The sequence below is a fragment of the Manis javanica genome, chromosome 13 (genome assembly GCF_040802235.1).
Source record: "Manis javanica isolate MJ-LG chromosome 13, MJ_LKY, whole genome shotgun sequence".
NCBI lineage: Eukaryota > Metazoa > Chordata > Mammalia > Pholidota > Manidae > Manis > Manis javanica.
Window position 1 is genome coordinate 2,966,692 of NC_133168.1, and position 27,205 is coordinate 2,993,896.

Below are 27,205 nucleotides of genomic sequence, written 5' to 3' on the forward strand. Positions count from 1 at the left end.
TGTGGTTTCAAAAATTCAGGGCGGGCACGGTGACCACAAAGGAGAATTTTAATTTTGTTTTTTGACAATGACCGCTGGGGGGGGGGGGAGGGGGCCTGTGGCCGGCAGGGGGCAGCATGTCCCCACAGAGACTCAGGTGAGACTCCACCAGCAGACGAACAGACCCCAGCCTGGAACAACCTATTCAGTCACAAACGCTAATTCCCTGGGTTGCCTTCACGGGTCCCTGGTGCTTGGCTGGAGTTGTTCCTGAGGGTAGAAAAAGCTTAGCTAGAAAACCAAGATAAATTAAAGTATTAAATGCCAGCCAAATTCAGGGAGGCATGGAATGAGGAGAAAAACTATTGTGGACATAAATAAGAACAGCACCGTATTGCAGAATAGAAATTTAAGTGAAATAATTGATTACTCCAGTCACCAGTTTTGCTATAAAGCATAGGATGAATAACCTTTATTGGATCAATATTATATTTTATACCCATTTTGCTGAGAAGAGCTAAAAATGTCAAACAGTATCTCCTATTCCCCTAGAAATAGGATTTATTATATTACTTTAGAAAGCAAGTTAACCTGCCCCTTTAATATTGGTCCATTCAACCAGCAAATACTGATTGAGCCCTAGGTGCAGACTTGTGGGGTGGAGAAGACATGGCCTCGGCTCTTGTTGGCCAAGCACAGAACACCTGAGACGGGGGGTAGGACACCTCGATTCTAGCTTTAGGTGAGACACCGTAACGGCTATGTGGCCATGAGCAAGTCCTTTAACTTCTCTGTGTCTCCGAAATGAAAACGAATCTAATGCCCTCTCTCTGCCTTACTGATCTCAGAGGGCCACACATAAAATGCCACATGCAGAGAGATGCTTGGAAAAAATATTGTTAAAAGCCACGCTGTAATGAATATGTCTTGCAGCAATAGAAATGGTAGCTTAGTGAGTCCTTACCATGTGCCAGGCACTCAGCAAAACATACATTACCTTGGTTAAGATCATACCCTGGAGAGGGAGGCACTGTTAGTGCATTTCCCAGGGGGTGCATATCAAGGTGTGGGGAGCTTAGGAAGCTTGCCCAAAGTCACACTGTTAGAAAGCGATAGACGGGCTTCAAGTCCAGGTCGATCCAGAGTCCACTCCAATGTGTGTCAGTCTGGTCTGTAACTCCTCACAGTTCTGTCTTTAGAAACTGGGGGTATTGCTCCCTTAATTTTACTGATTAAGAGAAGTAGCTTAAAAAAAGGTGGGTCATATGCTTGCTGTCTTGTGAAAAAAATACTGAAACTTAAAAGCTATGACTTTTCACACGTACATCAATTTATGGATTCAGTCAGTTTCAAGATCATCCTATGAAATAACTTTCCTATAAACATGGAAATTGGCTACATGTCCTAGGAAAAATTCTAGGGTAATTGGTGCGATTCTCAATCTGGTCTAGAAGCACGAGCTATTATTGGCTAGGGGAAAAGCAAATAACTATAGCAAACCAGGAAAAGAGGAGAATGAACAGGAGAAGGAATCACAAACAAAAATAACCCCGAGAAAAGGTTCAGGCAATGTTCTTGAGTTTCTTGCTAAGTAGACAGCAGAGTAGGGTGGGAGATACGAAGTGGAGCTCCCAGACTGGTAAGTGTCCAGGTACAGAACTGCCAACCCTCTGGGCAACACCCCTATAGGATGCCCGGCGGAACTGCTGGGTAGATGTGAAGGGCTTGCTACGTGAATTATGCAGCCTCATTAGCTGGTGACGAGGTGGCTCACAGACCGTAAGTCCCAAGTGCCTCACCGATTTGGGGCACTATCCGATGCTTGATACCTCTTCATGGGCTGCACAGCTGCAAGGAAGGCTAAGTAGCTTCTGGTCCCTGGGACCTTCAGTGCAGGGGCAAGTTATCACCCGAGAGCTGCCAGTAGGAGGCAGGCGCTGTGCTAAAACCTTATATACAATGACTCTTTAATAACTAATTCATAATGGTTCTCTCACCTCCATTTTACAGATGAAAAACGGGGGCTTTTTGCCTCAGGTAAAAGCGGCACAAACCAGGATTTGAACCCAGGCTGACTGGCTCTAGAGTCTGACTGCGTAACTACTTCATTAGTTCATTTCCTTAGATTTACAACAAGGAGGAAGGAGGAGGAGGGGGGTTAGAGGAGGGAAGGAGGAATAGAAAAAAAAAGGTGAAAGACAAAATAAATGGGTCCCATGAATACCACCATTACTTCACCAAGCAGCCGTCTGGAGGACCTGCTATGGGCCCCGCGTGGGAACTGGGCACTCCGGACCACGGCTCTCGCGCCCTGAAGGGGAGTGGGAAAGCTGCACACCAAGAGGTTACTTCCGTACAACGTGATAACGCTGTTTAACAGGAAAGCCCACTGCGCACGACCAAGACGCCTCTGTTCCCAAGCACACGCTAAATGTGGAAAGTTACCCAGTTAAGGTGGCTGACCATTAAGACAGGCTGATTCAGTTCCACCAGCTACGGTGGATTCCCTTATCACTCTGCTTTCCATAAAACTGTACTTGCTTTTACAAGGCTCTTCTGCAAAAGTGAAATTGAAACAAATTCACAATCTTGCTGGGTTTGGCCTGTGTTGTTTGCGTGAAAGGACCGCAAAACACTCGTGCAAACCTTGACTACAAGGATTAAGTCCTGCAAATAAGAACTAAACCAAAAATATTCCAGCAGTAAAAGTGTTCCTACGTCTGCTGTAGGCTTTGAAGATTTCTCCATAGGACTGCTGGAAAATGTACTCCACCATAATCTGGAGAATGATGACTAATCTATTTGCACCAGTTCATTAAATTGCCTAATGGCAGCTATGGAAAAGTAAATGCCTTATCGGGCAAGCTTTTGTTTTAAAAGAACAACGAGCAAGTGCGTCCCCAGGAATTCCAGAGGGGGCAGCGAATTCCCACGGGACGGCCAGCGAGGCTCGAACCGGGGGGCGGGGGCGAGGTCACCCCTCGGGCTGGTTGTCGCGTCTTCGAGGCCCGGCCGCGGAGCGTGGGGCGCCGGGCACCCAAACCCAGGCGTTGGCAGGTCGGCGGCGGCGGGCCGGCGCCCCAGCTCCCGGCGATGCCCCACTGGGCGCAGAGACAAAGCGGGGCCGGGGAGGGGCGGGCGCGCGGCCCAGCAGCCCGCCGGAGCCGGGAGGGGCCCGTGCGTGGTGCCCGGTTCCCGGCGCCGGGCAGCGTGCCCGCAGAGCCCGCACAGTCCCCCTTCCTGGCCGCGGGGCCTCCAGACCCCCTGCCGGCCGCGCGGGAGGCCCCGACTCGGGCTTTGGGGCTAAGAAGGCAGGTCCGGGGAACAAAGGAAACTTGGCCCGGCCCCGAGCGCGGCGTGCGTGACTCCGGGTCCGGCGTGGGGGCGTCGGGCGCCCGGCCAGCCCGGGCGGGAGCCCCCGCCCACCTGCCGCGCCAGCCCCGGGGTCTCCCGGCGCGCAGGGCCCGGGCGGCGGCGGGGGGCGGGGGCGCCGGGGAACTGGCGGGGCGGTGCGGGGTGGGCGGCGCCACGTCACGCCTTTTGTGGCCGTCCCGGTATATAAGTCCCGCCGGCGGCTCGCTCCCCACCTCGCCCGCGCCCGCCCCGACCGCGCTGCTCCTGCCCGGCTCCCGCTGAGACGCGCCGCGCACCGACGGAGCGGACATGGGCAGAGCGATGGTGGCCAGGCTCGGCCTGGGGCTGCTGCTCCTGGCGCTGCTCCTGCCCTCGCAGGTGAGGCTCGGGGGCCTCGCCGGAGCCGTGGGGGCCCCCCCCCCAGGGCCCGGCCTGCGCCCCCCGCTCGGGCGGGTCGGGGGCGCGGAGGCAACTCGGGCCTAACATGACGGGGGCTCGCTCCCTGGAGGGCCCCGGGAACAATGCCCCGCCCGGGCAGCCTGCGCCCTCCGCCAGCGCCCCCCGGGAGACCCGCGCCCCCCCGCGGGAGGAGGTGCCCGAAGCCCTCGGGCTCTTGGGGGAGGTGGTCCCTGCCCCCCGGAGGGCCCCGCTTCCCTTGAGGAGCGTCCGCGCGCCCCAGCGCCCCACACAAAGCGCCGCCCGCGCTCATGCTCCGCCCGGAGGGGAGCCCGGCCACCGTCCCCGGGAACCTGCTCGCGGCGCGCCCGTCTCTGCGCTGAGGCCAGGGCGGCGGCTCCCCGCCCGCGCGCCGGCCCTGTGCTTGCCCGCGTGCCCATGTCTCGTCCCCCCGGAACCTCGTGTTAGCCAGATGGGCGGGTGGGACGTTTCTGCTGAGTCCCCGCCAGGCTTTGTCCCTGTCGCCGGAGCCCCCTCCCCAGATCTCCCGTCCCGGGGACCGACCTCGCCCGGCCGGTGGGTGCGCGGTGGCCCCGCCGGAGGCCAGGAGCGGGGCCGGGCTGGGGGCCGGGAAAGGGCATTTCTCTCCAGCAGTTCAGGAGGCCCTCATTGCCTTTAACTGGGGGCTTCCCGAGGAGTGTCCCCTGAGCTTTTCCCGGGAAAAGTTGGGTGCGATGTGGCCTTGGGTGCCCGGACAACCAGCCGCTGGGCTCGCCTGGGGGCGCGGCCTGAGCGCGGAGCGCTCCCGCCTTTCCCGGCGGGGCAGCTGTACCCTATTGTTTTGCGGGTCGGCGGCGCGCCTTCCTCGCTGGGGGAGGGGCGCGGTCGCCCCAAACCAACTGGTCTCCCCCACCCCTGCCCCATCTCTTTTCCAACCATATATTTACCCCCAAAATATAGTAAGCAAATAAACAGTTTTAGTTAAGCAAGTCTAGTTTGGTAGGGAAATTTTTGTTCAGTATAAGCTCAATACACTAACATCAGGTTTTTTGGTTGGTGTGGTTGGTGTAGAGGACCCTTAGATCGTCCTACTGATGCGCTGGGAGCTATTAAAAAAAAATTGCCTGCCTCCCTGAAAGCTTCATGCTAAAGGTTCTTTGTATGAATAAAACAGATTACCTTCAATGATCCTGAACCGGGTGTCCCCCCAATCCCCGCTACCCGTTTTACATAATTTACCGGAATGCTTTTCTTTAAGCTATTTCCTGGTAGGACAGGTGGGTGCATATGGTGGGTAAATACATTTGACTTGATTCAGAATTTTTTTGCTAAGTATATTTTGGATAGGATTTATGCATTTCTTTAGTTAAATATTTGCTTAGTGATGCGTTTTGCAAAAGGAGCCGGTGCTGATGTAGGACGGTTTTTTGGATTAATAGGCAGCCCCATAGTGCACGTGCCAGACCTCCTTGGTGCCACGTCGTCCGTCCTGCCTGTGATCAGAAGCCCTTGTAAACCCTGTCATGCGCTGAGAGCTGAAATCTCCTATCTGCCTTTGTTCCGTGACAAAGGAGAGATTATCACGTGCCCCACTGGACTGTGCATTTTGTGACTTGAAAAATCATTGTGGTTCATGATGCCACTCAGGCGCTGGGACGCTGGGGGAACCTGGGTTCCTGGCCACAGTGCTGGGCTGCATGACCAGCCAGGGAGGCTGCTGGTGGGGGGGGAAATGTAAATCCAAATCTTCCGGAGTCTTTTGTGAAGTCATTCCTACTTCATGATGTTTTGGATGAAATAATTCTGCCGCAAAGCAAGGGCTGATAGTGTTCAATTTAAAACAAATACTGTGGCCATTTTTGAGAATGCTTACATTTAACGTCAAGATGTTAAGAGAATAGATAACATTACATGTCCCTGTAAATTAAAACCAAGGCTGTGTATGAAAGTGTCTAGCAAAATCCAGGTTAAATGGTGACACATTTTTGCTCTCTTAAGTCTCAAATTACAATGTTAAAATCCCTATTATTTCCTGGGAAAATATCAAGACTAGTAAGTCAGTAAGGTCACAGAAACTGGGTTAGTAAACTTGGTCATTTATTATTTTATAAAGGGTTAAAAATAGTCATACTCTTGGGAGTTACATAGTTACTGAAGAACATTTTTGTTCCATTTTGGTGGTCATTAGGCATCTCTGGATAGTTTGTTTTGAATCTAAAAGAATGATCTTGGTGGGACTAGGAAGAATTGAGAATAAATGAGCAAAAGAAAAAAACAATTAAATGTGTAAGGAAATAAAGGACAAAGCAATCCAAGAATGCATCATCTAAATTGTGTATTATGTATATGTGGAGGTGGCTGTGGCATGTGGAATTTATCAGTGTAACTTTTTATATGTTTCAGATTTTCTCAGATCAAACAACTATTGGAACACTTTCAAGTAACTTGTCCCAGTCCCAGAGTTCCTCCACTCCCCCAAATCCAGCTAATGTCACCACCAAGGCGGCCGACGGTGCCCTGCAGTCAACAGCCAGTCTCTTCGTGCTCTCATTCTCCCTTCTGTATCTCTATTGTTGAGACTTAGGCCAAGAAACGTCAATACTTCCCCATCTTCTAAACCCAATCCGAACGGCGTCTAGACATCCAGTGTGACAAGACAAAACAGGCCTTCGCTGAATCTGCTAAACACCACGTTTTATTTTATTGACTCGGAAAATGTTGAGGATCCCAAATTTGGTTGGTTTGAAGAGCATGTGAGGGTTTGACTAGATGATGAATGCCAGTATTACATCTATTGGAGTTTCACGTACAAGATGAAGAGAGACAGCATCCAAAATTAAGAGGGAATTTCCTTAAATGTGGCTTAAGTTTGGACACAAAACTGGTACCTTGAAAATGAGAATAGATTTGATCTTATACAGAGATAAAGGATGTGGAATAGAGATTCAGTTTCCATTTGGTTCGTTAAATCTGTAAGGCTATAAAAGTTAGGTAATTCAAAAAGGCTTCCGTGATCCTATTAACAGGTGGGCTGTATCCTTCCTGCGTTGTTCCAGCCATGCCAGTTTAATCCTGATGTACTCCAGATAAAGTTTGACATTAAGCTGTCACTGTCCTGCTGGGAACTGAGCTCTTTCTTCAGAGGCTTTTGGTTTGACATTGCATTTGATTTTTTTATATAGTAATTGACATGTCCCAGGGCAATGATGGAGTGAATCTACCCCAAACCCTAGCATAATGAGTAAATAAATGTTCCTTATACACCTACCACCTGTTTCTATTCAACAAGAACACCAGGTTCATTTAGCTAACCTGGTTCCAAAGAGTAGAAGTACATTGAGCTTGACTGATTTGAAAATGCTTTTTATTTCTGCATATATTAAATATTTCCTACAATTAATCTGTTTCGAAGGTAAAATTGAAAAATCTAGAATTAAAGGCAAATATGTGAAAGAGCCAAAACTGTAAGTCAAGTATTTGGAAAGTGGACACTGGAAGCTTACATTAAATTTGGAAAAACTTTTATACTCTGACTGTAAATACTTTTAAAAATAAAAAACTACGAAGCATAATAGCCACATTTGGAGTACTTTCTGTTAATCAGTCAATATTTTTAGATAGTTAGAACCTGGTCCTACGCCTAAAGTGGGCTTGATTCCAGAAAGTAAATCTTTTCTTCACAACTGCCTCCACGCACAGAAAGCTTTTTAAAGATAGGCACTCCCTGAAGTCTTTTGTTTGCATGGCCACACACTGATGCTTAGATGGTCCAATGTCTAACATGGCCACAGTAGTCTTGAAAACTAAAGTCTTTTTTTTCCCCATCCTTAGAAACCACTGGAACAACCATACCCAACAGATCTCAAGCTACTGTGTGTGTGAATGAACATTCCCTGTGTTTCATACCTGAATGCTGTATGTCTTATTTTGGATTGTATATTGTGTTTGTGTATTTATGCTTTGATTCATAGTAACTTCTCATGTTATGGAATTGATTTGCATTGAACACAAACTGTAAATAAAAGAAATGGCTGGAAGAGCAGTCCACTGGTGATGTTTTTCTGATAACAAGGAATATGTTGTGGATTATCATGATGGTGAGAGTCTGTTTAGACCATTAGGGATATGTCTCAGTGTTTTCCCATTAACCCAGAACATTACAATTAAGCTATTTCACATGCCAACGAGCAGCAGGTTTTCACTAAAGAATCACCTGAAAGTTAACATCTTTTAAGCCTGTAAGGGGACACCCCTCGTTCAACTATTGAATGCCAGCTTTGTTCCAGGATGCTGTGTATTGAATGCTGCACTTACTAGACAACGTCTTTAGTTGACAGGACCTATATATGACGAATATTGTCAAGTAATGCTGTGAAAAAAAGACAGGTGGCAAAAGTCATGGACTTTGGGTTAAGTATTATGGATGGTCTCGGACATTGCTTTAGAGACTGCCAGAAAATGCAGGTTGGATTCGTGAGTAAGTGGAAGCTGCAGACCACAGGGCGGATTTCATGGCATCGGTTCTGGTAACGCCTTGGGGCTGATGGCCTCAGGCCCACCCTAGTAGGATGGCCCGTTCAGGGTCGGCTGGCTACAGGACGTCCGGAAAAGGGAATCCTGGTCAACTGCTGGAATGTAGATGGGTGCAGCCACTATGGAAAGCACTATGGTGGTTTCTTAAGACACTAAAAATAGGAATATGACCAAGTAATTCCACTTCTGGAAATTACTTGAGGAAAAAAAGACCACTTATTAAAAAATATCCCCTTATTGCAGCATTCTTTAGCTGAGGGAAGCAACCTAAATATCCATCTATAGATCAATGAAAATACTTCCTAGCAACACCTAGATTTTAGTGTTTGGTTGTTAACTGGGGACTAGCCAGGGTGACGTGTGTGAACCGATCATTGCATAGGCTACCTCTTAGCTCGGCACCCATGCTCGTCTTTGAACCAAGGTTAATCTCCAGATAAAGACCATCAAGGCTGTACCTCTGTCTCACGTGATGGGACCATCCTGCATAGAACCCAAAACCTTATCTAGAAAAGGATGTAAACTCTTGGGGTTGTGTTCACTCTTCTTGGTATCCCGCAAGGTAAATACTGTGGTGTGAAGTCAACTGTTATTAGTACATGTCAGAGGATATGGGATAAGAGGGAAGAAAATATTTGCTATATATAGACATACATACACACAGAGAAGGAGAGCTATTCGTCTCATTTCAGCAACCGATCACGCGGGTGTAGCTGGTATTGCGGCCGCCTCCCTGCGTTATTCATTCCGCACGTCCTTTGCCCTGAGCAAGCACTTCAGCTGGTCATGGTGCTTCGCGTGGAGAAGGCACCCATTCCAGACATCCCCTTCCTTAACCTCCACTGTGTAGTAGCATCTAAATGCCTCCCTCAGTCACATCAGTCCCTCCAGCCAGTTCAGCAGCGGGGCTCAGAGGCTGGAGGGGCTCCAGGTGGCTTAGGGACCATCTCAACCTCCAGTTCAGTGGAGTTGCTGCTATGTTCTCTGGCAGAAGCATTCCCTCCTTTGGAACTAAGATCTCTAGACTAGCAAAACAAGATCTCAGGGGTAGGAAGAAAACATCTTGCTCGTGGATCACTTATTAAACAGCATCGCACTTAGAGCATATATAGCCTTCAGGGTTCGGTGCCCAGCCCTGCAAGGTATTGCGCCTAGTTGGAGCTGTGTCTTGAGTTTTCAAAGGGCCACTGTTGGATACAAGCTGGCTGCTTCAGGATGGTGGGGGAAAAGGTAAGACCAGTGCATTCCACGGGCGTGGGCCCATTGCCACACATCCCTGGCCAAGTTCCTTGCTCAGAAGCAGTGTTGTGTGGGTCACCGTGATGGTGGGTAAGGCACCTGTATGTCCACAGATGGTAATTTTGGAAGAAGCATTGTATGCAGGGAAGGCAAGTATGTATAGAAATACTTATGCTGGTAAGAACAAAATGCTGCCCCTTCCACGACGAAAGTGGTGCAGTATAATCCACATCCCGCCTGGCTGGTCAGGCCACAGAGTTATGCCATATAGGAGCTCACTGTCTCTGCTGCAGCAGATCGGGCACCCCACAGTGGCTGTGGCCACGTCAGCCTTAGCACAAGCCCATGTTGCTGGGCCCGTGCATAACCATCCCTGCCTCTACGGCCACTTTGTTCATGAGCCCGTTGGGTGGTGACAGGGCTGGCAAGGGAAAGAAGCTGGCTGGTCTCCACAGATCGGGTCCTCTTAACCATGTGATTATTAAAGCCTCAGCTGAGGTCATCTGGGTGCACATGGGACACAACCACCTTCATATTCTTTTCCCATTCAGAAAGGTCTAGTCACAAACCCCTTCCCCAGCCGGCCTTGTTTTCCAATCATGCCCCTTCCAAGTTCATCGAGCCAAACTGTTGGCCACAGCCTGTGAATTGATACAGACTCATACCTCTGGCCATTTTTTCCTTCCAAGCAAAATGAACAACCAGGTGCCTGCTTGCAATTCGGCCCACTGGGAGTATTTCCCTTTACTACTGTCCTAAGGGACTTCCCAGAATTGCAGTTGGCCGCGTTGTGGGTGGTACCTGCAACCTGTGCAGAGCCTTCTGTGAACCACACCCAAGTGCCCTCTTCCTCCGTGGGCTGGTCATAGACAACTCCCCACGAAGCCTGGGGGGGCAGGCTGGGAGAGAGGGGTAAGAGAGCAGGAAAAGGGGCCATGGGGACTCAGGCTGCTTCCTCCTGTGACTCACTTGTGTCTTCAGGCAATCCTTGTGTGGATTATCGTACATACCGCTTCCATCTGGCAGTGGAGTGCTTCTGTGCATGCCCAGCATTAGGGTGTGGCACGTTGGACCTCTCCCAGTTTATGACATAGTCCCAGTCGCACGGTGGTCCACAGGTAAGCGGTAGTCTTTACTACAGCCCAGTAACCAGACAAAACCTGTTTTTCAAGGAGGATTTGTTCTTTGGAGAGGATGGCAGTGCTTAGCTCTGAAATCCTAAAACCAACCACCATCCCAACCCTTGATCTAATAGAAATTTATGTAGAAAAGCAACCAAAAGTTTGGGGATAGCTTTTTAAAAGTTATCAGCAAAGCTCTGACGGGAGAAATATAATTACTTAATAATTTTAAACTAATGGGTCATTTTATTTATCAGAAAATATTCTAAATTATATTTTAGGATTGCACGTTAAGTATTCACACTTGAATACTTGTCGGATAATTTATGGCTAAATTGCATAGTGAGTGGCCCTTGTATGGGTGTCTCTTGAATGAAACAGCCTTCATACATAAAAGCAAACAGTTTAGAGACAAGCAAAGTTGAAGCACTGTGCCATAAAATTAAGATGAGAAAAATCTATTTAGAACTAAACATATTCTAAACGCATACACCTAATGCCACCACTGTCCTTAAAATAGCACTCAAATATTTCAGTTGCTGAAAAGTATGTGTTTTTCATTTCTCATAGGCCTCATCTGGGTTTGGTTTGATTATTTCTGGATTCCTTCCTTAAGTATAAAGAGAATATTTTTTTCTAATTTTGGTAGGATGGTTCTCTTTGAAACAAGAAAATCACCATCATGGTTTGCTTCTCAGTTTCTCTTCAACTTATATTTAAATTTAAAAAAAATCAATGCATTTCTAAGAAACTTTAGGAAGTTCCCATATTTATGATTTTGCAAAAAAATATCTCTGTGAGGCCATAGGGTCTGAAGAGGTTTCACCGTAACACCTTTTAGCAACCAGTAGTTGCTGAAGTGTACAGAAACCTGAAATATCCAAAAGGGAAAGCGTTACCTTGGCTCCACAGACCGGCTTCTTTTCTATTCAGGCACCTACCTGCCCAGTTTCTCTCATTAGGAACCTGGGAGCTGCCTTCTCTTCTTTACTCATCTCCGATCGGCCCCCAAACCCTGTCACTTCCAAGTCAGGTGATGCCTGTCTTTCTGATGCCCGGGCCTTCCTGTGGAAACACTGCCTCTCTGCCCTTCGTCTTTCCACCCTGTGGCTGTGGTCTAAAATGTAGATCTGATCATGCTGTTAGTCACTTTAAAAGATTGGCTGTCTCCCTTTTGCCTCGAGAGGATAGAAACCCCCATTCACAACCCCCAGGGCTTTTCACAGTCTGGCCCCAGTCCAACTTTTCAGCCCCCATTGGATTGCTCACCATTCTTGGAATCAACGAGGTTTATTCACATCTCCATGGCTTTGAACACATCCACTCTCCCAACTCGGCATAATGGTTAAAGGAGTGCCATTATTTTCTGTTCAATCCGTATCAAAAAGCTCAGTTACAAGAAACAGTATTCACGGAGGATACTATCCCTATATTCCTCTAAATATTCAGTTTTATTTCCTGTGAATTTTTAATTTTAGAGCTGCCTACTTGGTTAGCATTGTTTCAGCTGCTGGTAAAATTACTTCTGCTAAATCACGCTTTACTACGTCATTTCCCATGGTCTTGATGAAAATGGCAAGAAATAGACCTAAGAAATATGCTCTTGCACTCAATGTAGGGATGATGCCAATGACATTGACCATATTCACCTGGATGCCCTTTGCTAAGGACCTAAACTGAAATATTTCCCCTGACCTCAGCACTTCTGGTTTAGCCATGTGTTTTAAGTACACACAGAATCTAGCGTCTGTTTCCAATCATGCCACTTCCTTCCATTGGTTATAGTAGCTATTCAGGAGGCCATCAAAGCATTCTTAAATCCTATCCGTGAATTCCTGTCTTTTTCTACCCTTATTTATCCTCTACCTCAAATTCCTCATCTGTTTGTAACCTAGTGTATAATGCATATATCTGTAAGTTTGACTCGAAATCTTTTTTTTATTGGAATGAGACATAGAATAAATAAGTAAAGAAGCAAGTAACAAGTAAGTACAAAACTGAATGCATTCTGATAAACACAGTGTTAATGACGAGGCTACTACGAAGGGAAGCTCTGTTTCCTAATTGCATTCACACCCAAGTCTCAACAAGGCTTGTGTCACTGGTCGTATTTCACAAGCCCTGTTAAACAGCTCAAAGCTGTTGCAATCTCATTCAAGATGAACAGCAACGACCAATTAGACTATACTAATGTATCATTAGGAGAAATCCTTTCCAAGGCTTCACGAAATGCACTAGGGTGCAAAGTGACAGCCAAGTAACAGAGCAAACGTGTGTGATGAATGCCCGGGGTCTCACAGAGCAATAACAATGCGCTGGCATTCATTCTCGTAGGCTCAGCATGGAGTACTAAACCCAATTTTTCACGGATGGGAAAGCAATCTCACAAAAGCTGGTAGGAAAAAACCATTCTGAATCATGGAATTTTTTAAGTTGGATGGAATCATGGTATTTTAAAGCAGGAAAGTATCTCCATGAAGTCCAATCCTCTTGAAGCCCAGAGAGCTTCCAGGGATGGTGCAGCAAGTTCGGACCCAGGACTGGACTCTAGATCTGCCGATGGCCTTGCCTCAGGCACAAGACCCAGGTGACTCCAGTGTGAATTCACACATCCTTTTTGAACTGGGGGGAATTCCACACAATGGGCTAGTGGAGAGAAAGTGACTCTATTTGTCTCCAAGCACAGCCCTGATGTGAGCACCTGTGCCGGGCCTCACATGTCTGATTCTCCAGCCCCTGCCAGCCCATTGGTCTGAGATCAAAGCTGCCCAAACTCGTTCTTAAGCCTGTGCTTCTCAACTTGGCTGCCCTTTAGAATCATCTGTGGAGCTTTTAAAAGCTGCTGCTGTCTGGGCTCCACCCAGTCCAATATTCAATCAGCATCTTCTAGGCAGGTAGAGGTGACAGGCACCATGATTTTTAAAAAGCATCCTTAGTGATTCTAATAAGCAGTCAGAGTTGAGAACCATTTTATAGATAGATCAGCAGGTTGCCTATCTGATGGAAACTGAGCAGGCTGGAGAGACCAGCCCGTTTAGAAATAGTCCTAAGCACCTTCTCGCGCTTCCCTCATGACCTAATATAGTATCAAAGGTCCATCCTCCCCACCCCCAGTTCCTCCGGGGCTCAGAAATTGCTGCTGGCTCTTTGACTTGCTCAACATTAACGGAGTGCCTCCTCTGTCACAGAGCAGCAATCCCGAAGTGACACCGCACAGCTCCGCTCATTTAATGGCTAAAACATTTCTGTGCGGTCAGGTCAGTGCTACCAGCATCATCATTGCTGTTATGCAGATGAGGAAACCTAAACGGAAACATGTTCGGTTGCCCAAGGCCACCCTGTGCAGACTGATATTCGAAACCATGTCATGGGGCTTGTTCTCTGCCATTGCATTTCTTACGGCCAGTCTGAGAGTTTAGGGTCATGTTCTCTGACAGGATCAGGCTCTTCCATTTGCTGTTTAAGAACAAATGCATGAGTTTTTACACTTAAATGTACAGTGAAGCTGACACTGTGTCATGAGAACTGAGGAGCCTGCTCAGGGCAGGTTGGCAGCCGTGGCTTGTCCACACCGGGACGTCAAGCAGATCGGTGATGCGGGCCACAGAGGGCAGTGGTTTCCAAGCAGGATGTGAAGGGACCCACAGGGGCATGTGGGGTGGGGGGAGACGGTCACGGGGCAAATGGGGCAGACTGTGCCCCACAGGGCTCCCCCCTCTGTCCCCACCCGGGGAAGAGCCCTGCCTGGTGACCCATTCCCCTTTTGGGGATTACACGTAAATTTTAATCAGGCAAAAGATTCAAAGGCAGCACGAACAGAATGTTTTGTGCTGTCAGCTGTCACAGCCACAATTTTTTAAATCCCCAAATTTATTGTTTCTTTCTGATTATGTAAACAATATACATTCATTACTAAAAATATGAAAAAATTAAAGAAGTACAGAGAAGAAATTACAAATCGCCAATTTACCCGGCCGTGACAACAGCTTGCATTTTGATGTATGTCCTTCCGCCCTGCTTTCTCCTGTGCATTCGTGCAGGTATAGCTACACCGCATGACGTTCTTCAGACGCGCTCCGCTGAGTTTAATCAGCTTCCTTTTATTCCCTGTTTACATCATATCTAATGTTCTCCCAATTATAAATAAAAATATTTTAACAACATCTTTGTCTCTAGCTCTTTGCTTAGCCTATTTCCTTTCAGTGAGTTCTTAGGAGTAGGATTTCCAGGTAGGTGTCAGGTGTGCCATCTAGCTCCTCCCTCAGGTCCCAGGCACGCATTTCCCCGCTTCTGAGGGGGTGACCGCTCCCCCCCCCCCTCGGAGCTGATTCCCTTCACGGAACCACCCTTGCGGGAAGGAAGCTGCCTTGCCTAAGCTTATGCCCCCTCCCAGGGGCAGCTTCTGCTGACTGTGGACAGGGGCCCCAGAGGCCCAGTCTCCTCACCCCAGGCCCGGCCAGGTGGGCAGGGCCACGCCAGCTCCAGCCCCCATGGGACCAGGGGAGCCTCCCCACCCTGTGCATCCCGGCCCAGCAGTTCCTGCCGCCCTGTCCTGCCACCCTCAACCCCTCACGGGTGTGGATCCTCCACATCATCTCCCAACGAAACTCCGGCACCCAAATCTCTCTGCATTTGCTTTCCTGGGAACCTGAGCTAAGACAAAATGTCACATATGTTTTCTTATAATTTCAAATAGTTTAAAAATAACAGGAATGTATGCTTGTTAATTTTACAGTTGGCTGGGCTGCCTGAGGACCTGGAAGGACACTGGAGAAGTCGAAGCAGAGTGAGAAGGAGCCAAGTGTGCGCTGGGGCTGGAGAGTTTTGCAAGGGCCAGACCGTAAAGGACTTTGCAGACCTCGTATTAGGGCCCTGGCAGGAAGCAGATGGCACAGCCGGTTGGGCAATGAGGACAGTGCTATGCAGTGACTCTTCCCAAAACACGGGCAGGGCTTAGTAAGGACCAGCAAGAAATATTTCCTGGGGCACCAACCAGCAGGGAGCCCTTGGCGACCAAAGCCTGAAGGAGCGGCTGCTGGAATCCAGTTGGTCACTGTGCGCAGAGGGCTGCCTGAGGACAGCCGGGGCTCTCCGCAGAGGGGTGCACCCACCTGCCGTGACCTGGCAGAGAGGGAGCCGGGAGAGAAGCTCCTCACTTGACCCTCTTTCCCCCTTCCAGATCTCCTCCCATTTGCCAAACCCTCCTGGAAGCCAGAGAGCGCGGCAGTCCTTGGTGCTGTCCACACAGGTCGGCCTCCGGAGGTACGGGGGTGGTGTTCAGCCACGGGGAGAGTGAACCTGGGGGGGCAGACCGAAGAGCTCTGACTCAGCCACGGACACAGCGTTGGTTTTCTCCTAAGGGCAAGGGTGTTACAGGCTAAAAAGTGTCCCCCACAAACTCGTATATTCAGTCCTAACCTCTAGTGCCTCAGAATATGCCTGTATGTGGAGAAATTACTTACAGAAGTAATTAAGGTAAAATGAAGTGATATGGGGAGACCCTGACTCAAAATGACTGGTACCCTCATAAGAAGAAATTAAGAATCAGGCATCCCCAGAGGGAAGACGGTGTGAGGGCAGAGAAGGGAGCCGTCTACAGCCAGAGAAAGGCCTCAGAAGAAACCAACCCTGCCAACATCTGGTCTCGGTCTTTTAGCCCCCAGAACTGTGAGAAAATTAATTTCCATTGTTGAAGCCCCGGGCACATTCACCGGATGGAAAGTCGCCTAAGGGTTGGGGGCAGGGTGACGTGGTCAGATCTGTGTTTTGGAAAGATGGCCTGGCTGCAGCAGCGAATTGATTGGCAAGTGGCCAGACTACATGCAGAGACACCAAATAGGAGGCTGTTTTAGGATCCAGCTGAGAGAGAAGTAAGGACTCCGCTCCTAGCAGTGGAGAAGGAGAGAAGCGGGTAGGTTTGAGAGATATTCAGGAAATAAGACCAGCAGACTTTGATAATGGATTGGATATCATGAGTGAGGGAGAAGGAGTCATTAGAAAAATATTTATTGATCAAATTTTGATTGAATACCTGCCCTATGCCAGCCACTCTCTCTTTAGATACTGAAGATCTGTATTTTGGAAAGATGGCCAGGCTTTCTCCTAAATTTCCAGGGTGCTTCCTGAAATGGGAGACTGACCCTTGAGATCAGGTTTCCAACCGTTCTCTGACTGATGGATATTTAAATGGTTCTCAAATGAATTTACATGCATATATATATATATATACACACACACATTTGGTGCTATTACAAACAATGATACAACAAGCATTTTTTTATACATGTATTTTGTGTACTTACTCAATTTCCTGAGACTGAAATGACTAGGTCTAAGCACGGAATGGTATGTCAGTAGGTACCGACTGCCACATTGACACCCAAAGAGGCTATGCCAATTTATACTTCCCTTAACAGCCTAAGAGTAGTGCTTGCACAGGAATGATCAATCTTTAAAAATTTCAGTGTGTACACTTTTAGGACTTTTGATAATATACTACCCTGCTATCTGCCAGAAAGATCATATTACTTGCCATTTCCAGGTGCATGCAGTAATTCTAGCTTGGGAATTTTGTGAAGCAGAAGTTACCAATCACTCATCTATAGCCATTAATATTTCAATCAATAGAAATATTTGTATACACATACATATATATAATTTTCTCCCTATATATACATATGTAAAATATATATAATCCTATGTATTCTCTCTATGTAGAGTGCATTCTATATATCTATTATGTTCTATGTCTCTATCTCTGTGTCTCTATCATCTATTTATCTACCTAACAAAGAGTAATCAATAGAATCAATGTTAATAGAATGCCCTATGTTAAGTGGTTTGACTTAGAGTACCTTCCAAATATTATTTCAATAACCAGGCATTCCAGACACGAACTGCTCTGCAGGTTATTATTAATGTTTGCAAAACATGAAGCCTGAGGTTTTGAAATATTTGATCTTGACCCACATTCTCTGCCACCTGTACTTTTTGGCAACCAAACTGTCATTAGCATGCAAGATAACCTTGTCTTCTGCTTTGTCTGAGGGGAACACCTGAAGGTTCATTTTCTGTTTGGCCCCACAGTTCGTTCTCTGCCTTTCTCTTCGTAGCTGGGACCTGCGCCCTTGGCCTCTGGCTGCCCGCTGGGTCAGTTAATGGGAGACACCAGCAGGAGACCAGAGGGTGGGAGGAGAGGGTGGAGGCAGTTACCTCCTCAGGCCCATCTGCAGTCTGGGGCTGGCTGCCTCCCTCTGCATGCACACCTGGGGAAGGCCCCTCTTCCCCTGGCAAGTCTCTGCCTGCTTACTTCAGCACACCTGGGGCCTCAGGGGGTCTGGGCTCCTCTCTTCCGGAACATGTGCTCATCTCCCCTTGTAGGTCCCCTAACCCTGCCAACATTTTTGCAAATAGTTCCTTCATTCGCCTCACTTCAGATAAGGCCTTTGGTGCCTCCAGGCCCTGCCTGCTACAGGAGCTCTGCGTTTGCCTCATCCCGAAGGTAAAGGTCAAAGGTAGGGGACCCCGCGAGACATCCCAGTCGACTCTCTCACAGTATCATATCTGGTCCCTCTCTTGATCTGCAGGATGTCTCCAGTGGTCCTGAAGGGAGGCCATGCTTGGGGACAGGCTCCCTGTGAGCCTCAGAGGCTGTCCGGACGCACCATGACGTAGCGGAGGCCATGCGTGGCTTCTCCCCAGAGTCGGCCTGGAAGTGTGACAACATCCACAGCGGAAGATTGGGGTTTGCTAGGTAAACTTCCCGGCAGATCTCCCCCCAGTATGACAGACACAAAACTATGGTCGACAGTGAAATGGCCTGTCCTAAACCTCACTTGCTCTGCATACAGAATATGGACCCCAGAAGCAGGCTTTCAATTTATCAGAAGGGAGCTTTAGCTTGATTACCTTCAAAACTTAATTACTTATAAGTAAATTTGATTTATTTTTAAATTTACGAATAATTATAGCATCAATGTATACCTTGATTTCCTTTTATTTTTCTTTGTGGTAAGTTCTGATAAGAAATTCACTTTTTAAGATCGAAGGCTGGGGGTGGTGCTGTTGGAAGGCCGGTTCCCTCCCGCGTCTGCTGGTTGATGCCGGCTCGCTGCTGAGCTGTAGCTGGGCTGTGGGCCAGAGCATCTCCATGGAACCTCTCCATGTGTCCTGGGCTAGTTCATGACATGGTGGCGGGTCCCAAGGGTGAGAAGAGAGAGAACAAACCGGGCAGAGGCTGTCTCGTTCATTGACAGTAGTGTTGTCCAGTTCTGTCCAGTAGGAAGGCCGGTCCAGTTCAAAGGGGCAGGGACAGAGCCTATTTCCTCTCTGTGACGCAGTGTCCATGATGTGTGGTAATAAAAGCATGTGGGATGAGATACATATTGGTGCAGCCGTCTTTGGAAGTAAAATCTGCTATGTATGTTTTTGTTTTTCTTTTTTATAGTAAACATTTTTATTTTCTGCTTATAAAAGTAACTTACTAATTGCAAGAAACGTTTTCAGAAAATGCAGAAAAGTATAAAGAAGAAAATAAAGCTTACAAATTATCCCATCATCCAGAAATGGCTGGAGTTAACATTTTTTATACATACACACACATTCTCTTTGAAAACAAAAACTGGATCATAGTGTTCATATTGCTTCCTCATTAAGTAAAATATTGTTGACATTTTTCAATGTCAGTCAGTAGAGTTTTAACTATCACTTAAAAAATAACGATATCTTTTATTGTATGAATATATCATCTCGATTTATCCAGTGTGGTCCCTGTGGTCATTTCTAAATTTTCAACATTTGTCTTTATGTTTATAACATTTATACATATGGTATTTATCATACTGAATGAGATATCCTGCAACTTGCTTTTATGCACTCAAATTATGTTTTCAAGAGCTAAGGTCATATGTGCAGTAATTGTTTTAGCCTCAGTGAGTATTTTATTGTACAATCATATCACAATTTATGCACCCAATTTTCAGCTGCTGGACTTTCAGGTTTTCCCCAATTATGTTACTGTTAACAGTGTGGCAGTGAACATTCTAGCACATGTGCTGTTGTGCATAAAGCGTTCAAGGTTTATACCTAGTCATGGGGCTGCTGATCACGGAGGTATGGTCATTTCCAGTTACACAAGGTAGCAGGAACTGATTATTTTCGTCAACTGATTTACTGGCATTGCCTCCAGTGAGCCTCCAGATCACTGTTGGATCGGACTTCTGAAATTTTCTAACCGGGACTGGCATTCATTAGAGTCCGTGTGCCACATCAGTTTTAAATACATGCTCAGGTACTGTGGAACGGAATGACTAGAATGAATAATTTATAATCAACCGCAAGAATGAGAGAAGACAGACTCGACAGTGTTTTTGTGATGTAATACTTGGGTGTGGTAGTTGAAGATAGTTTAAAAATCTCAGAAATATGAATGTGCCATGTCTTTTTAATTTATTCAAGAAACTCTCATCAAATGTTAAACAACAACAATTTTATGCACCTTTGGCATAAAGTCACCAAAACCAGTCTGATAAAGCCTCAGAGACAGATGGAGTGAAGTCCTTCAGAAGACTGACTTTGTAGGGGAACAAAAGCCCAACTGGGGGCAGAGCAGACAGTCACAGCTGGTTTTAGCGCGAAGAATTTCTCGGCGCTTTCTGCATTGCTTTTGAACAACTTTGCCTTTTGGTTGCAAATGGAGACCGTTATCAAAGCCAGCTAGATCGGGTTACAGGCGGTCCTGTCTTCTGTTCACAATGGCACTTCTGTGCCTTGAAGCCTCCGTTCATGTTTAAATGGACATGAAGGAAGGTATTTACCTCCTTTCGGATGGCTTAGTGTTTTGATTTTCTGACAAGAAGTCGGTGGTATTTCACTTCTATCCTGATCATGTTCTAAACTAAGCAGCTGCATTAGATACAGTTTTAAATGAAATATTCATCATATGGTCTGGCGCCAGTTAAGATTCTGTTTTTAATATGTTGCAGTTCCTTTCTGAAACCACAGAAGAAGACAACCCAAAGTCCCGCTCCGTGTTTCTGCTGGTGTTCTTTTGAAGGTAAGAAAGAAGATTTCTGTTAGGCTGCTGTTTCTATTTTGAATGGAAATATTTTCACTGTCGTATTCCAGCCCTGAAAAAGAAACCAGATCACCTCTAGTTAAGGGTTCTTGGCTAGCCAAGTGAATCCTCTCGGACTTTGGGTCCCCGGTGTGCATGACTGGGCTACTGGATTCTTTATGAGCAGCTAGCCTCTGGGAGCGAAATGGAGCTGCTGGGAAAATGTGAAAAAAAATTCCAAAGTGGAAAATTACCCCACAAAGAAGTGGCTTGTAACTTAAGATATGATGTCACCACCTGAGTTCCCATAATTGCATTTGTGATTGACCCTGTGTGAAGATCCACTTTGATGCTTTCAAAGCTCTTTTTGTGTGTTTAAAGACTCTTCCTACTTTATAAACAATGATTACAAATAAAAATGATTGATGATTATAAACTTTGAAAGCAAGCATGAAGGATGACATCTAGAAAACTGCAGCATTTTCTCAAAATTTGTGTTTCTGAGTCTCTTTTGACTGACTCGTCGTAGAAGCAAATTTTCCAGACAACAGTAATAATGAGAAATCTTGAAGAAATCAAAATAAATAAACAAAAGCTTCTTTTCTTAGACATATGCACCCCTATGTTTATCACCCCACTATTTGCAATAGCCAAGATATGGAAGCAACCTAAGTGCCCATCAGTAGATGACTGGATAAAGAAGATGTGGTACATAAATTCAGCCATAAAAAGAAAAGAAATCCTGCCATTTGCAACAACATGGATAGATCTAGAAGGTGTTGTGTTCAGTGAAATAAGCCAGGCAGAGAAGGACAAATACCGTATGATTTCACTTATTTATGGAATATGAAAACAAAGCAAAACAGAAGGGACAAAACAGCAGCAGACTTATAGACACTGCGAAGGGACTAGTGGGTACCAAGGGGGAGGGGCTGGGGTGGGGAAGAGGAGAAGGGGGATAAACGGGCACGATAATTCGCAATCACAATGTACGCTGGTCACGGAGCTGGTAGTACAGCACGGAGAATACAGTCAATGAGTCTGTAACATCTGACCTCGTTGACAGATAGCGGTGGTGAAGATTTAATAAAATGGGTAACTGTTCACCCACTGTGTTGTATATTTGAAACCATCATAAGATTATATATCAGCGATATTTTAATTAAAAAAATGAAATGCTACAAGCAGTGTAAACACCACAAGCATCATCATGAATGAATCCTGCAGACATAATGTTGGGTGAAAAAAGGCGAGTCAAAAAATCAGACAACCTATAAAATACCTTTTTATGAAGTTCAAAACCTAAACTAAACAATATATGCATATGTGGTAAAATATAAAGGCAACAAGGGGATAATAAATAAAAATTCAGGGCGGGGTCACTACGGGTGGCGAGAAGGATGCCCTTGGGGAGTGGCTTCCAGGGGCTCCAGATGTATCCTTAGTGTTCTAAGCTCGATGTTGGACACATAAGACCTCATTTTATTTTTATACCTTATATGCACATTTTTACATATATATGTTCCATATTTGTGAAATACAAAATCTTACAATAAAAATTTAATCAAAACCAAAAAGAAAGCTTCTTTTTTTTTTATAGAAAAAAAGTTTTTTTAGAGGCAAAATAAACGTAACACAAAATTTACCATCTTAACCATTTTGAAGTGGGTAGTTCTGGGGCATTAAGTACATCTACATTGTTCTGCAACTACCACCAGCACCCACCTCCAGAATTTCTTCATCTTGTGCAACTGGAACTCTACCCATTACGCAGTAACTCTTCAGGAGCCCTGGCCCTGGCAACCAGCATTCTACTCTCTGTCTGTGAATTTGACTCTTCTAGGAACCTTATATAAACGGAATCATACACTATCTGTCCTTTTACGACCGACTTAATTCATTTAGCATAATGTCTTCAAGGTTGATCCATATTGTACATGTGTCAAACTATCCTTCCTTTTAAAGGCTGAAAAATATTTCACTGTATGTAAATACCACATTTTGCTTATCTGTTATTCATTGATGGACACTTGAATTGCTTCTGTCTTTTGATCCTTGTAACTAATGATGTTATGAACACAGTGTACAAATATCTGTTGGAGTTCCTGTTTTCAATTCTCCTGGGTATATACCCAAAGTAGAAGTGGAAATGTTGGATCATGCGGTAGTTCTATGTTTAATTGAGGAATCATACCATTTGCCATGGTGGCTGCATCATTTCACATTCCCACCAATAGTGCACAAAGGTTCCAATTTCTCCACATCCTTGCCAACACTTATTTTCTCTCTATGTGTGTGTGTGTGTGTTTGCTAATGATGGCCATTCTAATGAGTGTGCAAAGTCATGAAAATCTTTAATATCAACACATGCATAGATATATTATCCTCTTGAAAGCTTGTTTTTAGCTTTTCACTATGCAAATGAAGCTACGATCAATGAAATTTTGTATGTACACCTTTGTAATTGGGGTTAATTCTAAGCTTGAATATATTACAGAAAATTAAGGTACTAGATTAAAGTATATACATTTACAATGTTTCCTGTCATTGACAGAGTTTCTAATTTCTCACTAACCAAGACCAGATATTAGCAATTAAAGATTTTAATTTGCCAATATGATGGTCAACAAGTGATATCTCATTGTATTTGTTGTATTCCTCAGTTTCCAGTGAGCGTTAAGGTGCTTTTATCTTTTTACATCAACCCCACAATCAAATGAATTGAACATCGCAGATGAGTGGTCTCCTGAGAAGACAGGTTCTATTACCAAATGAAGAGTGAATACATACCACACATGCAAAAGCAACGTATTTTTATAGTTTTAATTTTCATAGTTTAACATTTGATTCACCTAGAATTTATTTTAATGACTTTATTTTTTCCAGATGGTTAGCTAGTTATCATAACACTATTTGCGGGGTATTTCATCTTTTCCCTGCTGATTTTAAATGTATCCTTTGCTATACTGCAAATTGTGCATACTTGACTCTTTTTGGAGTACCTGTTTTATTCTACTGATTTGTCTGTCCATTCTTGTGCGAGTACGCCACTGCTTTGATTACCTTAGCTTTAGAATATACTTCAATTGCTGATAGGACAAGCCTGTTTGTTTTTCTATTTTTTCCAGAAATTTCTTGCTAGTCTTACATGTTTATTCCTCTAGAGAAGTAATTCTCAACCTTGACAACATATCATAATAATTCAAGGAGCTTTAATAGACACTGATAACCTTCTCCCACTCCCAGCGGTCCTGGTTTAATTGCTCCAGGGGTGCAGCCTGGGAACAGAGAGTTTTAATAGCTCCCCAGATGATTCTAATGTGTAGCCAAAGTTGAGTACCACTTTGCAAGATGAGCTTAAAAATTGTTTTGTTTCATTTCTCGTTTTGATTTGTATTGTATTGAATGTATTGAATTACAGATTAGTTTAGAGATACTTGTCCTTATAATACTGTGTCTTTCTATTTGATTCAGTTAGAATTTTTTTGGTTGAAAAATATCAGAAACAGACTTTGACTTTAAGAAAAAAATATAATCAAGGAATTTCTGAAAGGACTTGAGGTGGCTTATACATGTAAGGGAAGCTAAAGGACTAGTAGCTGTTTCAGATATCGGGGCTTGGATGTTAGGGGTAGGGGAACACAGAGAGAAACAATGACATAGATAACAGAAATGGAGATGCCACACACACATGTGAGCAAGGTGTTTCTCTTCCTCTATATTTTTTTCAGTGTTCCTTGGTGTTTTATAGTTTTCTTACTTAATTTTTTTGTGTTATCTTTGTCTGGTTTTGTTAGCAGGGTAATGCTGACCTCATAAAATGAGTTTGCAAGTGTTCCTCTTTAATTTTTTGGAAACATTTGAGAAGGGCAAATATTAAATCTCTGAATGTTAGATTTCACCAGTCAAGCCATCTGGTCTTGGATTTTTGTTTGCTGGGAGGTTTTTGATGACAAATTCAATCTCTTTACTAGTAATTAGTTGATTCACATTTTCTGTATCTTCATGGTTCAGTCTTGGAAGATAGTAAGCTTCTAGGAGTTTATCAATGTCTTCTAGGTTGTCTGATTTGTTGGCATTTGCGGGCAGGCAATATATATTTTTCATAGTAGTCTCCTATGATCCTTGCATTTCCATGGTGTATATTGTAACTTGTCCTCTTTCATCTCTGATTTTATTTATTTGAGCCCTCTCTTTTTTTCTTGAGAAGTCTAGCTAAAAGTTTGTCGGTTTTGTTAATTTTTTTTCAAATAACCAGCTCTTAGTTTCATTGATGTTTTCTATTGTCTTTTTATTCTCCTTTCATTTTTTCCCACTACAATCTTTATTATTTCCTTCCTTTTACTAACTTTGAGCTTCATTTATTCTTCTTGTTCTAGTTCCTTCAGGTATAAAGTTAGATTGTTTATTTCAGATTTCTTTACTTTTTTAAGGTAGACCTATATTGCTATGAACTTCTCTATATAGCAAAACTGATTTTGCTCTATCCCATAGCTTTTGGTATATATATTTCTGTTTTCATTTGTCTCTAGGTATTTTTTAAATTCTCCTTTGATTTCTTCTATGACCCAGTAGTTGTTCTGTAACATGTTAGTTAATCTTCATATATTTATATTTTTTCCAGTTTTCTTCTTGTAATTGATTTGTAGTTTTGCACCATTGTGGTCAGAAAAGATGTTTGATATGATTTTAGTCTTCTTGAGTTTAATAAGACTCATTTTGTGGCCTAACATGTAATCTTTCTTGGAGAATGTTCCACGTGTACTTGAGAAAAATGTGCATTCTGCTGCTTTTGTATGGAATGTTCTGTATATACCTGTTAAGTCCATCTAGTCTAATGTGTCACTTTTAGCAAATGTTTCTTTATTATTTTTCTGCCTGGATGATCTGTCCATTAATATAACTGGGGTGTTAAAGTTCCCTACTATTATATTATTGCCATTAATTTCTCCCTGTGGCTTTGTTAATATTTGCTTTATATATTTTGGTGTTCCTATGTTGGGTGCACATATATTTATAAATGTTCTCTCTTATTGATGGAATGACCCCTTTATCATTATGTAATATGATGACAGAGAGCCCTTTGCCTTTTACTACAGTCTTTGTTTTAAAGTCCTTTTTGTCTAAGATGATCGTAGCTACACCAGCTTTCATTTTGTTGCCATTTGCAGGCAATGTCCTTTTCCAGCCCTTCAGTTTCTGTCTCCGTGTGTCTTTTCTTCTGAAGTGAATCTCTTGTTGGCAGTATGTAGATGTGTTTTCTTAACCTGACCTTATTTTTTTAAGTCCTCAGGGGATTTTTGCATACAATAATGAAATGCTAAGGCATTGTGTTTATGTCGCCTCCCAGAAACACCATCATAAATGGGGCAAAATTATCTTTTAGTGTTTTTGATGCTTTGTAAGCAATACCAAATCATATACCAATCCCTCTTCCATCTCCACCCAAACTCACAAACATTGTGAGTAGCTCTTTTCCTTATTATTACCTCTCTTGTTTCCTTCAGCTCTTTTCCCTGTTGCTCAGAATTCCCCAGAAACGTTTGTACAGGAGCCTTCAGTGCCCCGGGAATAGGAAAGGCAGTCTTGTCTCAGCCCAGGGGGATGTTGTCAGCACCACGGACAGTAGCCCCTAAAGCTAGCCTTTTATTGAGGGTACATCTCACCGATGAGCAGTATCTTTGAAGGTCTTTATCAACTCATTCCTCTTCTCTTCCTATCCTTCTACTTTTTGAGATAAATTACTTTAATTTCTTCAAATTTTCAGAACAGGCAAGATGAGTCTACATCTCAGTCATCTGTGAGGCTGACAAGCCCGGGCTGACAAGCCCACTAACAAGTCTGAGGTCAGACCACCACTCGGCCCTCGGGTTCAGAGAACAAGCATAGAAAAAGCAATGGTGCAGGACAGGTAAGCAAGAGAAAATTCCTCCTCTCTTCCCTTGCAGGTGCCCAATTCATTATATTCTTAAGGGGTTAGTGTCCCCCAGAATGCAACACTCTTCACAGTTCCTATTTTCTGGTTAGGAAATGTTTGTCTTAACTTTAAATCCATTAAAAATTAGCTCTGCAGTCTTAATAAATCATGTACAATCTCTGTCTAATCTTATGGAGGAAAACTGCACAGTACTTATTTAAAAAAGTTTTTTTGTAGTCAGTTTAATTTGTTGATTTGAGAGAGGTCTGAATTCTAAATGTAGGGTTTTTAAAATTGAAGTGTTGTTGATAAACAATCTTATATTGGTTTCAAACATGCAACACAGTGGTTCAACAGTTCCCCGTGTTATTAAATCCTCACCCCCTCTAGTGTGGTTACTATATATCAACACAGAAAGATGTTACAGAATCATTGACTACATTCTCCATGCTGTACTACTGTCCCCATGACCAGCTTATATTGTTATTGTGAATTTTTGTGCCCTTTTATCCCCCTCATTTTCCCCACCCACCCATCCCAACCCTTCCCCCATGGAAACCACTAGTCACTTCTCAGCATCTATGAATCTACTGCTTTTTTGCTTTGTTTTTA

The 27,205-nt window shown here is 44.6% G+C and overlaps 1 long non-coding RNA gene across 1 annotated transcript; it reads left to right on the plus strand.

The window, feature by feature from the left end:
- Positions 1–1,653: 1,653 nt before the first annotated feature.
- On the plus strand, positions 1,654–7,771 carry LOC140845790 (uncharacterized). Its single transcript, XR_012124687.1, has 2 exons — positions 1,654–3,711; positions 6,133–7,771. It is a non-coding gene; the product is annotated as an uncharacterized lncRNA (long non-coding RNA).
- Positions 7,772–27,205: the final 19,434 nt, after the last annotated feature.